This window comes from Lactuca virosa, chromosome 5, assembly GCF_052849685.1.
Source record: "Lactuca virosa cultivar CGN04683 chromosome 5, Lactuca_virosa_CGN04683_v6, whole genome shotgun sequence".
NCBI lineage: Eukaryota > Viridiplantae > Streptophyta > Magnoliopsida > Asterales > Asteraceae > Lactuca > Lactuca virosa.
In genome coordinates, this window is record NC_136430.1 from 439,282,272 (window position 1) to 439,300,117 (window position 17,846).

Genomic DNA, 17,846 nt, shown 5'->3' on the forward strand with positions numbered 1-17,846 from the left:
CAGTTAGCATCTTTTGGAAGGTATCAAGTTGTTACCTTGACCTCTTTTCATTCTAGATCTATTTTGGGTGGATTTTAGGGCTTTTCTAACTAATTAGGAAGCCTTTCTTATGTTTGAGCTAAGATCTGAGGTTGCAACCTCAGATCTGAACTCTCTTGGGTCTCTAAGTCCATAAAGTTTCCAGATTTTGCAAGAATGAGACTCCCCTAAGGTGTAAAGCTCCATTAGAAGCTTAGATTGGTCATTTAGAGTCTCCAGGGCCTTGCATGCACGTAAAGTTTGCAACTTTACGTGATAAACATGCCTTAGAATCTTGGATCTGCAATATGGAGCCACTGCATGGCTTAAAAAGTACATGTATGGATGAAGGTCTGAAGAGACTCGGCGAGTTGCATAGTCAACTCGACGAGCCACATGAAGATGGTCCTGTACTCGACGAGTTGGATGAACAACTCGGTGAGTCCGATGAAGATTGCCTTGGACTCGGCGAGTCAGTTGAATGACTGGGCGAGTCGGTTAGGGTTTTCCCAACCTTTGGACACGTAGAAATTCGGCGAGTTGTAAAGGCAAAACTCGGCGGGTTGGCCAAGGGGTTACGGCCACTGATACTAGGAACTCGACGAGTCACTCGAGTGACTCGGTGAGTTGACGAGTCATGCCAGGAACTCGGCGGGTAGCTAAGGGTACTCGACGAGTTGAGGTCAACATGGACTATTGAACTTGAAAGTTGACTTGGACTTTGGGCAAGGGTTAACTATTGGACTTCTGGGAGTATCTTGGAAACCTATGAACTTTGTGATGTGTCGGATATAGGTGGTGGAGTTTGTGGTGGTGATCCGGGAGTTGAGCTTTCTAGTTTCAGACGACAGTTGCGAGGTGAGTTATCCTCACTATACTAAGGGGTCTAAGGCACCAAGGCCGGCCCATTGGTTATGTTATTTTAGCAGTATTAGATGTTGAATATGAGTTAGTGTTGCATGCTAGTGGTTATGCCAGTTAGGTAGATCTGTAGGACTACATGTGTTGTTATATGATTATTTGCATGCACAGTGGTTATGTTTATATGTGGACATGTTATGTGGTATGGGTTGAGGTGATACTGCTCCGTGCGGTAACCAACAAACCCGGGAGCATTCCAGATGCGAGCTAAGGGAGACTCGTACTATGGGCTCGAGAGCATTCCAGTTACGAGCTGAGGGAGACTCGTACTGTGGGCTCGATGGCAAGCCAGATGTGAGCTGTGGGCCCGTAAGGCAATCCAGACTCACATTGTGGGCCCAGGGGGTAATCCAGTCTGTAAAGTTGTGGACCCAGTACATGCTGTTGTTTATATATATGTTATGTGCAGTGTATCGGTATTTTGGGGGAACTCACTAAGCTCTAGGGCTTACAGTTTCAGTTTATTGTTTCAGGTACATCAGGGGATTGCGGCAAGGCGAAGGCGTGATCGTACAGCTCCTCATGTTTTGTTTATGTTTCTGGGAAAACTCTGATATTATACATTTTGAAAACCAGTGTGTAATGTTTTGATGAATTTGGAATGAGTTTTAAAGTTAAATTTTGAAAAAATTTTATGGGTGTTACATCATCCGGATTTACCAGTGTCCTATCACTGATAAATGTGTCAACGTGTGAAGTAATATGGAATCCATATAACTCAGGTGGCACACAAACCATAGTGGATCTTCGAAGAGGTAATGAGTTATCAACTGGTTCAATAGGAACTGTTTCCTCTGGTTGAGTGGTAGTGTCATCTAAGGTTCTTTCATTGGTTGACTCTTGAATTTCCTCAAGTTCAATGGTACTCCCACTATCCTCTTTGAGTGTGAGCTCTCTTTCTAGAAAGACTCCTCTTCGTGCTACAAAGACCACGTTCTCACTTGGTTTGTAGACAAATGTTGTCACAACTAGCCTTTTTTAGCTAGGAAATTCTGCTCTCATGTAAGCATCAATTATTGTAAGGCTTGTATCAACGCATTAAAGTTTACATTATGATTCCTAATGAGCCATGTATTGTTGTAATGAAAATCACTCTACGTATCTCAAATCTCTCCCAAATCTCTCTACGTATCTCAAATCTCTCTAAGTATCTCAAATTTCTCCCAAATCTCTCTATGTATCCCCCTTAGTCGAAAACAACTCAAAACGAAAGGAGAAAACTTGAAGGAGCAAACCTAGTTCGGAACCCTTAGGAAGCTTCAGACCTCCTAAAGGAACCGAGCATTTTCGCACATAGGAGCCTCTTGACTCCGGAATACCCTTTCATCCAGACCATTTCGCATCTGGAAGCCTTTGAGTTGCTCCGGATAATCTTGCTTCGGAACATTCCATTTTGGTCCGGAATGGGAAGAGCAGCTTCAGATCTCCTCAAGAACCGGGAAATCTCGCTCCGGAAACGTCTGGATTCAGAACATTCTATTATGCCCGGAAGAACTCGCCTCGCGCCGGAAGGACCAACCACCGAGCAGTTTCGTACCAGAATCCTTCAGAAGAGACACTCCGAAATTGAGTAAGCGGCTTCGGAACTTTCCTTTGACTCTGAATTTTTGCTAAATGACTACGGAACCTCCCTAGGCACTTCGGACCCTCGCAGATTCCGGACTACACTCTGGGTTTTTGTCCATTTCGGAACTTTTCTTCATTCTAGGAGATTTTGACGTTAGAAATTCCTCCAAACTCGTATTTCTCATAACTTAGACCCCTTAAACCTCTAATTTATGCCAAATTTGAGTATTTAAATCATATTTACGTGAAATAATAATTAATATTTATAAGAGTATTATATTAAATCATAAAGAGATCAGAGTGTTTGACTTTATGACGTGATGTAAATTCCCATTTTCCATGCAATTCACAGTAACCCATGAATTACCCACCAAATATCAATGTTTTAACCTCCAGATTTCCAAGCAAGCACCAACTCATTTCACCTTCCCATCTTAGACACGTCCACCTTAAAACACCCCACCATCTTTTCATTTCCTACAGATAACTTTTCTTTATCTCTCAAAAACTCTCTCTCCCAACTTTCAAAGAAGGTTAAGCCCAAGTTCATCCTGAGAATTTTTGGTAAGTATTTTCATAATCCCCTAGTATTTATATATGATTATATGATAGTTCCACCATTTTTATACACATATTTGTGTGTGTTGATATTGTTAGGATAATAATCATCCTTACAAGTTCCTCAACTCATCCAAAAGTTTAGACTTGAGATTTTCACTCCATCACTCCAATCATCCCATAAACCAACTCAAGGTGAGCTTCATACCCCTACTTTTTCGAGTTTTGATTGTTTTTGGGGGAGGATACAAGTCAAAGGTCTTGTCAAATCGTCGAATAATTGCGTGTTTATGTTGGTATGTTGTGATATATGTGTTTAAACTCATGAAACTCTTTATAGAAGTCCAAAATTTGAGATTTTGGTTAAGTCCCAAGAACTTAAACTATATATTCACTAACTATTGTTGAGTTGAAGTAAAAACTAGTATTTATATGAATTATCATTCATAAAATCTTATGCCAAAAGTCACAAGGGTTGCTCAAGGAAATTGTTTAAACAAAATGTTGGAACTAATATTTTGAAGATATTAAATTATGAAAATAATGATATCTTGGGTTATTTCCAGCCATATATATATATATATATATATATATATATATATATATATATATATATATATATATATATATATATATATATATATATATATATATATATAGGGAAAAGTTCAATAGAGAACCATAATTATTGGTTCTTCAAGGAACCAAATCTTTTTTTCAATTTCTAGAGCTTATTCTTTATCGAAAAAAAAATCTAAAAATATCTAAATTCATATATTAACATTGTGAATGTGAAAAATATTTTTCGGATTCACCGTGTGAATCCGGATTCACATTGTGAATTTTCAAAGATTCACATTGTATATTTGACGTAAAAAAACAAAAAAAAAATCGAATTTGATATCATTGGAAAAAGGATAAAAAGTTATGAATTTCTGTATTTTTAGTTTTTTTTTTTTGATAAAAAATAAATTCTAAAAGTTGAAAAAAAGATTGGTTCCTTGGTTCCTTGGTTAATTATGGTTCTCTATTGAACCTCACCCTATATATATATATATATATATATATATATATATATATATATATATATATCACTTTTGGAACATGAAATAAATTTGAGGAATCATTGAACCTCTAAATTTCCAAAGGACCAAAAATGGAATTTTTGGATAAACAAGGGCCTTTTTGAATATTTCATAAATATAAGTTCATAATGAACATTTTGGAAGAAATGGGCCATTCTCAACAATGCACATAGTTTTGAATTACTCATGACACCTTTAATTAATATTGGGTCATTTTTGGATAATTGTGATTCAAAGTGGATTGATTTCAATAAACAAAAACGACAGATCTAATCAACGAGTACAACTAACATTATTTATTTAATAAATAATGGATTTTTAACGGTTTGCTCAAAAATCTGTTAGTATTCTAGTCAGACGAATCTCAAAAGTACCTAAATATAAATATATTAGTGTACGTCTAAAGTCCTGTAAGGAGTCATACCTAGAGTCTCCTGGAGGGAGAGAGAGAATTTGTGTATAGATCTATACGGGGTTGACACCCCGCACCTTCGCTGTTCGCTACAGCTAGACCGGACATTCTAGGGTGACAAATGTCTTTAAGCAAGCACCAGCGCCTGAGAAACGCAAAAACAGGTCTCCGTCATATTAGTATGGTTATAACGACTCACTAGAATATGTTTATAAATTTATGTAAGGAAAACCTCATAAATAAATTTTGGCACGTTGTGTTGACTGCCCCTACGCATGGTAGTGATGGTTCGTATTTGTTGTATTGACCGTCCTTTTTCATTGCGCGGAATGTCCACAATCGCCATGTTGATTTCTTTCACCTAACAAGTATTAGGGTCTTAATACTACTATTTTACAAATCAGAAAATATAGGATTTTCTTGGGAAAACGATTGTATACGATTTTGAAAACGGTAAACTAACACACACATATGCAAGGATACTCAATTGGAAACAGAACCTACGATTATTTTATACGAGAAAATATAGGATTTTCTGGAGTAAACGATTTTATACGATTTCGAAAACGATAAACTAAAATGCACGCTCAATTATACTTGATAAGAAAACAAGAATTACAACTATCTTTCTTTTTAGAAAATAGGGAATTTTCTGGAAACTAATTGTTATTACTACTCAAAAGAACCACTTTCAAGTACAGCTCGCCATTATAAATTGTATTACTTTTCAAAAATCACTCCTTATAAGGATGAACAAAAAGTAATGACATGCATGCATATACCCATGATTTCAAAGCAAGACTTCAAACGATTTCATAGAAAATATCAGATTTTATGAAAGTACAACGAGAACGATTTTAAACAAGTGTAAAACTATTTTATACCAAATGGTTATGAACTCACCAACTTTTTAGTTGACGCTTTTCAAAACGACTTGTATTCTCAGGGATCTAGTAAGCAGGTAAAAGGGACGCGGATGTAGGACTATTGGATTGCAGTTTGGAATTTATTTACTTATGTATCTTTTGTGTAAATTGAAGAACAAATACAAAATGTAAACAATGTAAGTTTGTTATCTCAATGTATGATGTTTGGATTTGCTATGTTTCATTTATATTTAATTGTTATGATACTGTACAATGAAGTCACCAGCCTCCGGACGTTTCCGCTGTCTGGTCCGGGGGTGTGACAAATATTCAAAAGACTGTTTTAGGTAACCAATGAAAATACACTTCTCACTTCTTGCTGCTAATTTGTCGTGAGTCTCTCGTCTTACGAAAGCTTCACATCCCCAGACTTTAACATGTGCTAACGAGGGAACTTTCCCCGTACACATCTCGTGAGGTGTTTTGGAAACCTTCTTTGTAAGGACAAGATTGAGGACGTGGGCGGCTGTCTCTAAGGCATACCCCCAGAAATGAATAGGAAGTGAAGCACGACTCATCATAGAACGAACCATGTATAACAAGGTCCGATTACGCCTCTCAGCCACACCGTTTAACTGTGGTGTCCTAGGAGGAGTTAACTGTGAAACTATTCCACATTCCATTAGATAGTCGCTGAAATCGATAATAAGATACTCTCTACCTCTATCGGATCTAAGCATCTTTATCTTCCTGGCCAATTGATTCTCGACCTCTTGTTTAAACTCTTTGAACTTTCAAAGGTTTCTGACTTATGCCTGATTAAGTACATATAGCCATATCTTCTATAATCATCAGTAAAAGTCACATAGAATCGATTAGCATCCCTTGTAGTTGATCTGAAGGATCCACACACAACTGTATGTATGAGGTCCAACAAACCTTCACCTCTTTCACAAGATCCTGTGAAAGGTGATTTTGTCATCTTTTCCAAAATGAAAGATTCACACGTATCATATGATTTTTGGTCAAATGATTCCAACACTCCATCCTGTTGGAGTTGGACTATGCGTTTCTTGTTAATGTGTCCAAGACGACAATGCCACAAGCATGATTTGTCTACACTATTAGACGAGTCAATATGAAAAACCCTATTACCTAAGCTATCAACACAAGTCACTGTTTCATACACACCATCACAACGTAACAAACACAAAAATGCCATTCTTATAAACAAAAATTGAACCATTCAAATCATTAAAAGAATACTTAAAACCTTGTTTGAACAATTCATGAAATGAAATAATGTTTCGCATCATTTCTGACGAATAAGAACAATTCAATAAATCTAATATAACATCATCACTAAGAAAAAGTTGATAAACTCCGATCTTGGTTACTGGTGAAGACTTTTTGTTTCCCATAATCAAGTTTATCCTCCCACGCTCCACCTCCTCACTTTCTTTTATCCCCTGCAAATCTGAACAAAGGTGAAAACCACATCCAGTATCAAGGACCCCAGAACGAGAAGATGATGAATTATTAGAAGAAATAGTGTAAATACCTGGTGAAAATGGCTTCAGTTTGCCATCATTGATGTCCTGCAGATACTTTGGGCAGCTTCGTTTCCAATTTCCCTTGTCATTGCAATAAAAGCAACCGACCTCCTTTGGATCAGAAACATGGGGAATGCCATAGTTGGGCTTGGCCTTTAGGCCATTGCTAGATGACCCAGCTTGAGCCTTGCCCATCTAATTTTGCTTAGGAGGACCTTTCCTCTTCTTCCCTTTTCCCTGTCTAATAGCCAAGACGGGAGCACTAATAGGACTGGAGGCAATACTTTTACCCTTCATCCATGCTTCAGGTGTCTGTAACAAGTAGTGCAATTGAGCCAATGTTTGCTTGGTGTTGTTCAAATGATAAGTCAAGATGAACTGATCATAACAACTAGGTAATGAGTTCAAGACCATGTCAATGGCCAATTCCTCATCAAAGTGCATGTTAAGCTTGACCAAACGCTCTATGTAGTGTTGCATTCTTTGCACATTACTAACAACTAAGTCCCCATCCTTCATCTTGCAAGCCATGAGTGACTTGACTACCTCGAACTTTTATTGACAAGCTCACTAATGGTACTTTTCCATAAGGTCATTGTTCATCTCAAAGGGCCAGTAGTCCTCATAGTACGTCTACAATTTTGTGGCCATGGTTGCGACCATGATGCAAGCCATTTTGGTTGCATCATCATGATGCTTCTTGTAGGCAGCATATTCTTCAGGAATAGCTTTGGTTTCATCAATATTAATGAGCTCATTCTCAAGGATATATTCTTTTTCCTCCAAGCGAAGCGCCATTTTGATGTTGCGCATCCAATCATTATAGTTCGAGCCATCCATAATAACTTTGGAGCAAATGGAGAGCAAAGAGAAATTGTGGTTGGAGGATGATGAAGCATAAGTGTTTCAAGGAGTATACATCTGTAAAAGAAGATAGTTTTAGTTAGATTTCAAGATACCTCAATATAATAACCCAAAGATATCATATTAAGGTTAGGATCTAACTATGAATATTCACAACTTAGAAATGGGATGCCATGATCCAAGTGCAAATTTCATAAAGGTTGGTGAATGACGATTCACCAATTCCACCATAAGACGAAATGAAATGAAGTGAAATTCCTAGTTCCTTTTGAGATACATTGAAACTATTCAATGGTATGTTTTAATCTCAGATTATGCTCTTCTATATGTGACTGGGATACCGAGGATCAAAAACAAGGTGTGAATAACCATGAAAATATGTTTGGTAGCCTCATTGTCTTTTATCATCTATATTGATGTGCTGGTAAACCACAAACTCTCCATCAATAATGATAATTATGAGATACTCATTACGACTCTTTATTAGTCCCTATTAGTGTGTTGGTTAACCACACACACTCCACTAACGACTTATAAAGTGTAATGTGCAATTTCATGGGTTAGCATACAATTCACACTTTTCCTAAAGTAACTAGAATTGGGATTTTATAAAATAATGTTCTAGTACTTTATTAATAGCATTATACTTTTAATGAGATTAACTTGTCCTATCAAATCCGTTCTGCTAACGACCCTCCACTAAGCAAGGAAGCGGTGGGTGAAAGTGGACACCTATTCAACTACCAATTTATAGGCAGTTTCCTTATAGCCCCCTTATAGACTAGCATTGTGAATGAGACATATTAGCGATTTGACTGACAAATTCTTATACACACACACACAAACACACACACACACACACCTATATATATATATATATATATATATATATATATATATATATATATATATATATATAAGGTGTGTTTTAAACTTTTCAAAACTTTAAGGTTTTTATAAATTTTCGAAAATTAAACTATTAACTTTAAATTTAAAATAAACCTAAAAACTAGATTTAATAATTATCTACTAATTAACTTTTAATTAATTTATTAAATCTTGTGAGTATTATCTGATTAAATAAAACAATTCATTTAATCCTAATACTTAACCCTCTAGATTTCGAAAATTAGGGTATAGCGTATTTTCCTTATTTACCAATTATACAATTAATCAAATTAAGAAACAATCATAAAAAATAAGAACCCTAAAACCCTAAGGCTTTTCCGAAATCAAGGGAGGGAGGCTAGGGTTTTTCTAAAACCCTAACCCTAATTTAGATTAGGGTTTATGGAGGCTAGGGTTTGCAAAATAACCCTTAAGCCAAAACCCTAAAACGAAAATTTTGGTCTTCAGGGTTTAATAGCTATAAACTCTAATTTGTAATTCAACTATTATAGAAATCTCTAAATATTATTAAAAGAGAATCCTTAATTCTAAACTGAAGAAATCAGTGTCATTGATTGCATTTCAATCATATATTTTCCACCTTGAATTTTTTTGCTGACATCATTATAGACCAACTTATTAGTCAAACACAGCTATTTGTCATTCAATATGTCACTATTACCTACTTCTCTCTTCCTTCCTTTGTCATCTACTCTCTCTCTCTCTCTCTCTCTCTCTCTCTTCTTCTTCTTCTTCTTCTTCTTCTTCTTCTTCTTCTTCTTCTTCTTCTTCTTTTTCTTCTTCTTCTTCCAATCGTAACCTAAAGACACAAAAAACAATTCCCTTTGCTTCCATCGATAGCGGAAAACGTAACCTTAATTCGCCTTTACAATCGATACATGACACCGGTCACGTGTTAGCGTGAAATCATTGAGGAAGATCCATGGGTACCGTCGCATTTTACAGGACGCCACACCGCTTCATTTTGGACTCCCTGTACCCGCCCACAAACACAGTTAGCCTCTGCATTATCTGCCAACTCTCATATTCTAATCGCAATTCTTCGTCGACAGTTTCATCGGTTTGTAATTCATTCATCTCCCTTCTCTTGCATCACCAATTAGCGATCGTCGAAACCCTAATCTTCCGTCATCAACAATTAACAATCGTCAGTTACGATAAAGGTGGATTTGATTATGTCATGTTTAGGTTGTTTTTTTACATTATTTTCTCTACCTCTGGGTTTGCCATCTGATTATGTTTTGTTTGTCTCTTTCATCTATAGCGCAGGCAGTTCCTTTTGTGTTTTTGCAAACTTCATGTATTGACATCACCAAGAAGTACGATTCTACAAACATTTTTCTACGGAAGATTGGAGGCAGAGAGAAGATATTGAAATAGGTATATATTGATGGTATTTTTCGGAAATAGAAGAGGCGTTTGAGTTTTCTGTGTAATCAAATTCACCGTCAAGGTAAAAAACACTGTAAAGGGTGTGTCTTCTTTATGACATGTATTTCTTGATCTTTGTCAAAACTCAGAACTTTCTGTAGAAGTGTAGATTATCTATGGTTTCTTGTTGTTTCAGTTTCTGAATAGGTGGTCCTAGAATTTGTTTCCTCTATCATTACCATGTATTTGTGCAAAATAAACTCATTTTAAACCCATTTAAACTTCAATTTACAATTACCTACATTCGGTTTCAAACCGTTGTTAAGCCTTCCCATATACATTAATGGAGTCGGTGCGACTTAGTATGAATGCTTTCTTGATTTTCGTTTTTATATATTTATATGTTGCTACCAAGAATCATTAAAATAATAATAATAATAATAATAATAATAATAATAATAATAAGAACAAATAAGAATCACATTAGGCAGTTTCACATTATTTGAATAATATCTATTCTAACAACTATCCTTTTTTCATATCTGATCTTAGGGTTTTATTATAGAAAACTACTACATGTGTAGTTATTTGAAAGGAGTCATGATTTGGTATTAAGTTTTTGCTTGAAGAGAAATGATAAATCTCACATTTGATTTGAATGTGAACTGTACAATTTCGACAACTATGCTTGTAATTGGTAGAACCCGCATCTATACTTTTGCATTAACTATTTTATGTGCCTTGTTTTCTGAATATTAATTTCAGATCTTTTTACATCTTATCTCTTTCAGAAACTTTCCTCAAGAAAATTACATTTTTGGTGGTTTTAAAGTTTGAAGCTTCAGAGGCATGAAAATTATATTTTTTTGCTCCTTTCCTATTTATTGATAATATCTGTTAAGAATAAAGTAACCTAGAAATATTGAGTTCAAACATCAAATTCGTGTATTTTCCGCTTAATTACAAAGGACGTCCTTGTGGAAAATTGGCCAAAATTTGACAGTCTTGAAGTGTCGTTGACTCAGTAAGACCTCATTTTTTTGTCTTATTTATATAAAGTGTATAAATGATGTTTAAAATATATTTTGAGGTTTATCTTATACAGATTGGTTCAAGATGTTGGGATGAGTGAGTCAACTCAGTTGACTTGCTATTGATTGTTTTTTAACATGTTGCTTTGAAGTTTGACCATCTTTACATCAATCTTGATTTGTTTTATGAAATTATTTATCAAGGGACTTGTGAATGACATGTATAAGACGGATCTAATTCTAGTGCATCCACCACATCTGATTAGATTAGCCTGCATTTATGTAGCCAATATGCTCAAGGAGAAAGAGAACGTTGCTTGGTTTGAAGATCTAAGAGTTGACATGAATGTGGTAATTGTTTTGGATAATGATTTTTAATATTATAAATATTTTGAAAGTTTGAATTGTAGCAGTTTAATGAGTTATTTTGTTTGACAGGTGAAGAACATAGAAATGGAAATACTTGATTTCTTTGATGCCCACAAAATGATAACTAATGATAGAGTGAATGCTGCCATGCATAAGCTCACCATAAAAAGTTAAAAGGTGAGCTAAATTTTTTTAATTTGTTAACTCCAGTAAATGGCTACCATAATGAACTGGCATACATTCCTCCCATTTTATACTAAATTCAGGAGCATCATTTATTTCAAGTTTATGTTTTTTTTTCTCTTTTCACCTTTTGAAAGAAATTGTGTTAGTGCTATAAATATATGTGTTGCCATCACCATTCCTAATTCACAACTTTCCAGATTATCTCTTATCACTAAAGATGTTTTTGTTCTTGTTCATGATAAGCTTTCTTGGGATCGTTGCCTTCAATTATCACTAAAACAGTAGATGATTAAATCATAAGCAACATAATTAACTGCAACGTAATTTTCAAATACGAAAAGGAAATTAAATATCGTTCCAACTTTTAAAATATGGAAGAAAAGTTTATGAGGAAAGTTGTGAAAAGGGACAAATATCGGTGAGAAAGCTATTGAGAAAGTCATATATTGTAAAACAACATTATGTTACCCAAACATGATTTACGTGAACAATAATAAATCTTTTTTTAATCATGCAACATCCTTTATATCTCAAATGGTAAAATCATTATGTTAAAAGTATATGACATCAACCATAAACCCCAAATATCTTCATTCTAATCATTTGGATGAATAAACCAAATAAGATTATGTCAAAAAAAATAACACCTTTTTATGCCTATTGTCATGAATAACAAATTCCCACGAGACTCATGCATAGTGTTTTGCATTAACGAATTCTTGTATTTTTATTTTTTGCCATGCTTACTAAATTTTTATGTAATATCTCAACTCTTAACTAATAGGTGTACTATCTTCACCCGTTTTCCTCAAAGCTTGTGAAATATATGAAACAAATACACTGAGAAATGGAGTTGAAGAAGGAAACTCATTAGTAATGGTAGGTTGTATTTGTTATTAGTTTTCTAATGATATAAGTGGATATGAGGTGGAGAGTATTTTTATCATATGTTGGTAAATAAATTACAAACTACAACGATTGATGAATACTTTTTCATTTTAAGCGTCATCATTTGGTGAGTTTTTTTAGGACTGTCAAAGTATTATAAACTTAACAAAAAATGAAACCCAACTAATAACACATTGAAACAAACCAATGAATCATCAAAGTATCAAATTGGTATTACTTGCACTGAACTATGTATAAAATATTTTATGCTATTGGTTGTAACTTTAAACTTAAAAACTATGAAATGAAATTTTATATAAGATCAATGACCTTTTTGTATAATTAAAAAACTTGATTCAATAATTTTATTCATTGAAGACTTATTATATGATTATGATGCAACTTGCAAGTTGGAAACATTGTACACCCCCACCTCTTCCCTTGCCTCCTTTATTTCTTTAAAGGAAATACGATTGAACATCATTTGGGCACATCCTTTTCATAAAGTATTTTCATTTCGTTCAGATTGTAAGGCAGTGACTACACCAAGTAGAAATATGTGATTGTATATATTTTAATTTGCATTCGAAAATCGTTGTTTTTTCCCATGAAGATATTTAATCGTCAACTCATGTTTTATTTTGTTTTATGATATTAAATTTATTTAATATATGTATTGAAGAATTTAATAAATTCATTTTAACCTATTAATGCATCCAATTCGTTTTGACATATAAAGTTGTCTACAAAGAGGTCCTTCAACAATTTGTATTTTTTTATGCGTTCCCCCACGTTTAACGCGGGCCATAATCTAGTTCAATTTAAAACAAAACCAACTCTGATACCACTGATGGGTTTTGGGTAAACAAATAAATTAGAAAAACAATTTCTAAGTTCACATGCAACCTACTTTGGATCTATATATTAACTATTGAACATATAACTATGAATTGCAAAACAAGAACCCTAAGGGATGAAGCTATTTTCGAAAATAACCAAAAGGGTTTTAGAATCACATACCTTACAATTGTTAAAGTAAACAATTGAAAATACTTTGATCATGATCTTCTTGGAAGCCTAGCACCACAATTGTTGTGCCTCTAATGGAATCACACCCAAGAGCTAGCAAGAAGGAAACTATAGAGAGAGAGAGAGAGAGAGGAGGGAGTATACAATTTTCAGCCAGGGTTTCTCTAAAAGAAGAGGTGACCGAATTTGGGAGCTAGGAGCCTCCTTTTATAGTTAAGGTAGCTTAGCCCCAAAGCTAAGGAGAAAGAATTCAAAAATTGCTCAGCAGAACCGCAAATTCATAGATGCTAATGGGTCGACAGCAGGGCACACAGCGGGTAGTATAGGATTTGACGAGCACTGTAACAACTTAGTAAGTATCATAATTATAAATTTTATTATCTTATTTTTTTTAACACTAACTACATTAGTTATACTTTGTATTTTATGTAGGAAAAGATGATGGGTAAACCACCCACACAATTTGATGTTTTCATGAAGACGCATGGCACAACTGAGGCGAAAAAAATATATTTTATAGGAGATCATGGAAATCTCGAATATTGCTCACAAACTGCCAAATAAGCACAAGTAACTTATCTTTTATCATTTATGTATACTGATTGTCTCAGTATTTTTTTACATGACAATGATACAGTTTTGGTAATTTGTAGGAGGCGTATCTACAGGGGTTTGTCAAAAAATACGGACAAGACTCTTCAAACCATAAATATGATGCGGGGGTATGGGAGGAAACCCAACTTAGGAGAAAATGAAAGAAGAAGAGTGATATCTACGACATCGGAGCATCAGATATACGTTTTGTGGTTTCTTGGACACCATCTTCCCAATCCACCCAATCAGATAGTACACAGCAAGAGGTATGTTGTTATTGTTTAAAAGTTAAGTAGTATGTTGATAATATTGATTAAGTTGATAATAAACAAAAGTACGTTGCTATTATGGTTAAAATTTAGGTAGTTTGTTGATAATATCGATTAAGTTGATAATAAACAAAAGTACGTTGTTATTATGGTTAAAAGTTAGGTAGTTTGTTGATAATATTGATTAAATTGATAATAAACATAAGTACGTTGTTATTATTGTTAAAAGTTAAGTATATTGCTATAAGTATTATAAACAAAAATGCATTGTTATAATAAGCTAAAGTACATTGCTAATATTGTTTAACTATTGAATTGTGTTGCCATTTTTTTAGATTGATAGGTTGCGTGCACAAGTTTCTACCATGGAACAACAACAACAACAAATGAAAGAACAAATGGAAATGGTTTTGAGGATGATGAATATGTCTGGAAATCAACCCCGTGCTCCCCCCGATAATCCACCTGAGGACAATTGATAAGTATTTTGGAACAATTGAATTTGTAAACATTTGGTATTGATTGTTTTGTTAATTAGTGCTTACTTTTGTAAGATATTTTGGACAATGGAATGGAATGTGTCAAACTTGGTATTAGGGACGTTTTTTGGTGTATTTTATATGGTATTTGGGACAAATGTGAATTGAATGTGGTATTTGACAAAAAATTGGAAATTTTTAAATTTTAATTTTTTTTTAAATAAAACGAAGTTAGCTACGGAATAGCTACGGATTCCCGTAGCTATTTAGTTCCGTAGCTATTTGGATCCGTAACTATTTAGTTTCGTAGCTATTCTGTAACTATTCCGTAAGAAATCTGTAGGTATTTATTTCCGTAGCTATAGTAGCTACGGAGAATTCCGTAGCTATTCCGTAGCGATTCTGTAGCTAATCCATAACTATAATTTAACCACGGGTCATTATGCTACAGCCAATTTTCCGTAGCAATTCCGTAGCTATCCGTTTATAGCTACAGAATAGCTACGGATTGTGCTGTAGCTATTGCACCAATTTTCTAGTAGTGAAAGTTAAAGTCATAATTTTATAAATACAAGTAAAATATGATATTTTAATATTGTAGTTTAGTTAATTTATAATTAGAATTTAGTTTTTACATTAATTTAACATTATTAACCAATTTATAATAATTATTAGAAAGAAATTGAAAATTCATGGAGGTTTCAAATGCATCTGGTGCAAGTAAAAATGTCTCTTATATATATATATATATATATAGGTTTAGGTTCTATGGAAAACAAAAAAACCCTAAAAAAACCTTAAAAATCATAAAAATGCATAAAAAAAATACTTAGAGATCACAACAAATATTTTTGAATTTTTTTTATAAAAAATCGCAGGTTTTTGTTAAAATTCGCTGAAAAAAAATTTCAAAGTTTTTTTCACCGATTTTGTATAAAAAGCTGCGATTTTTTCAAAAAAAAGTTTTGTGATCTCTAAGTATTTTTTATGCATTTTTATGATTTTTAGGGTTTTTTTATTTTCCAAATAACCCTTCCCTATATATATATATATATATATATATATATATATATATATATATATATATATATATATATATATATACTAGGTGAATCCCCGCGCTTTGCGCGATAATAGAATTATATATTTAAAATAATAACTTTTACCAAATTATTATTTAATATTTCTACTTTGAAACAAAATGTTAGTAGTAAAGCACACATATAGTTAACATATTAGTTTTATTAAACATTATAGTTTAATTTTTAAGTCATTGTGATATATACAATTATTTGATAATTTTATAAACCGTTTAAAATTGTGTAAATTATATATCAAATTAATGATAATATAACGGGTAACAAAACGTATGAACAAAAATATTAACTGCAACTTTTAGTAACATAAAAATAGAAAAACATATATTATAACATTTGTATTAAAAAAGATATATATACAACGAATAATAAAAAAATATGAAAATAAACACTATAACTTTTAATAACATAAAAACACTAAAACATCTATTATAGCTAGCCTATAAGCTTCCCTCTCCGATCATTGCTTGACTCGCCATAACCCCGGTCTTAACGCCCCTACTACTGTTGTGCATCCTTTCCTCGGGTTCGTATAACATTTATATTAACTCTTCATATTTAAATCACAAATCTCTTCAAATACATTAATGTTTTTAATGAGCAAAACTTTACAACCTTATAAAAGAAAGGAAAATAAAAAGTTATTAGTGATTACTAATTAATAATCATGAGTTAAAAAAACTCTTGAGTTGTAACTAATAAATATACATAAATTAGAAAACTCTTGAATTGTAGTGTGAGTTTCAAATGAATGCGGTACTTGGAAATGTATATTTATTATTATTATTATTATTATTATTATTATTATTATTATTATTATTATTATTATTATTATTATTATTATATTCGTCTAAATAATTGGTTTTGATGCATCATTTTAATCCCTTCAATTATTAAACATAAAGATATTTAATTATAAATTTATAACATACATAGGTGCATATACATGTTAAACAAATCACATATAATATATATATTTTCGTAAATGTCATATGTAATTCTTGTCGTAGTAATATGGATAAATTAATTTAATATGAAGAACATATCATGATAAGTCTATCATAATTACATATCAAATGTTCAAAATTATGTTATTTTTTAAATATTGTCTTTTAAATATGTTGTGTAGGATAACCCAACAAAAAAAAATATAAAATAAACATAATCAAAATAGAAAAATTACAATCAAATAAATAAGAGCATTGGATGGTTGAATATATAAATAAAGATGTTATATAAACATATATTTAAATCAAAAGAAAAAACTAACATTCGTCAACTTTGCTCAAACAAGAAAACCTATATCCATTTTATGAATCTTCTTTCTTCATTTAACACCATTCAACCATAGAAACTTGATGACAATTCTTCACTAACCTGCAATCAAAATGTTTTTCTTGAAAAAGAAGAATCAGAAAGATATTCCAAGCAAAACATTGATGTTTGGAGAGTCACATTCAAGATTGAGTAATACACACAAATCACATATAAAGATTAAATGAGAAACTGAATATAAAGAAAGAATAGAAAAGCTTCATTTGTTTTGGTTGAAAGAAAAAACCATATTACAATTACCATCGATGCGACATAACTCATTTTTTCAAATCATCATATTTGGATCGTGAATGCTTCAACCATATGAAAACTTTTGAATCACAATATCTTCAATTCCTTCTTACATGTAAGATTTTATATAACACAAAAGACACAAAATATTGGCCTTTTTATAGTAAACTTTTCACTAAATGCTAATTAAATATAATATAAGTTATAAAACTTTT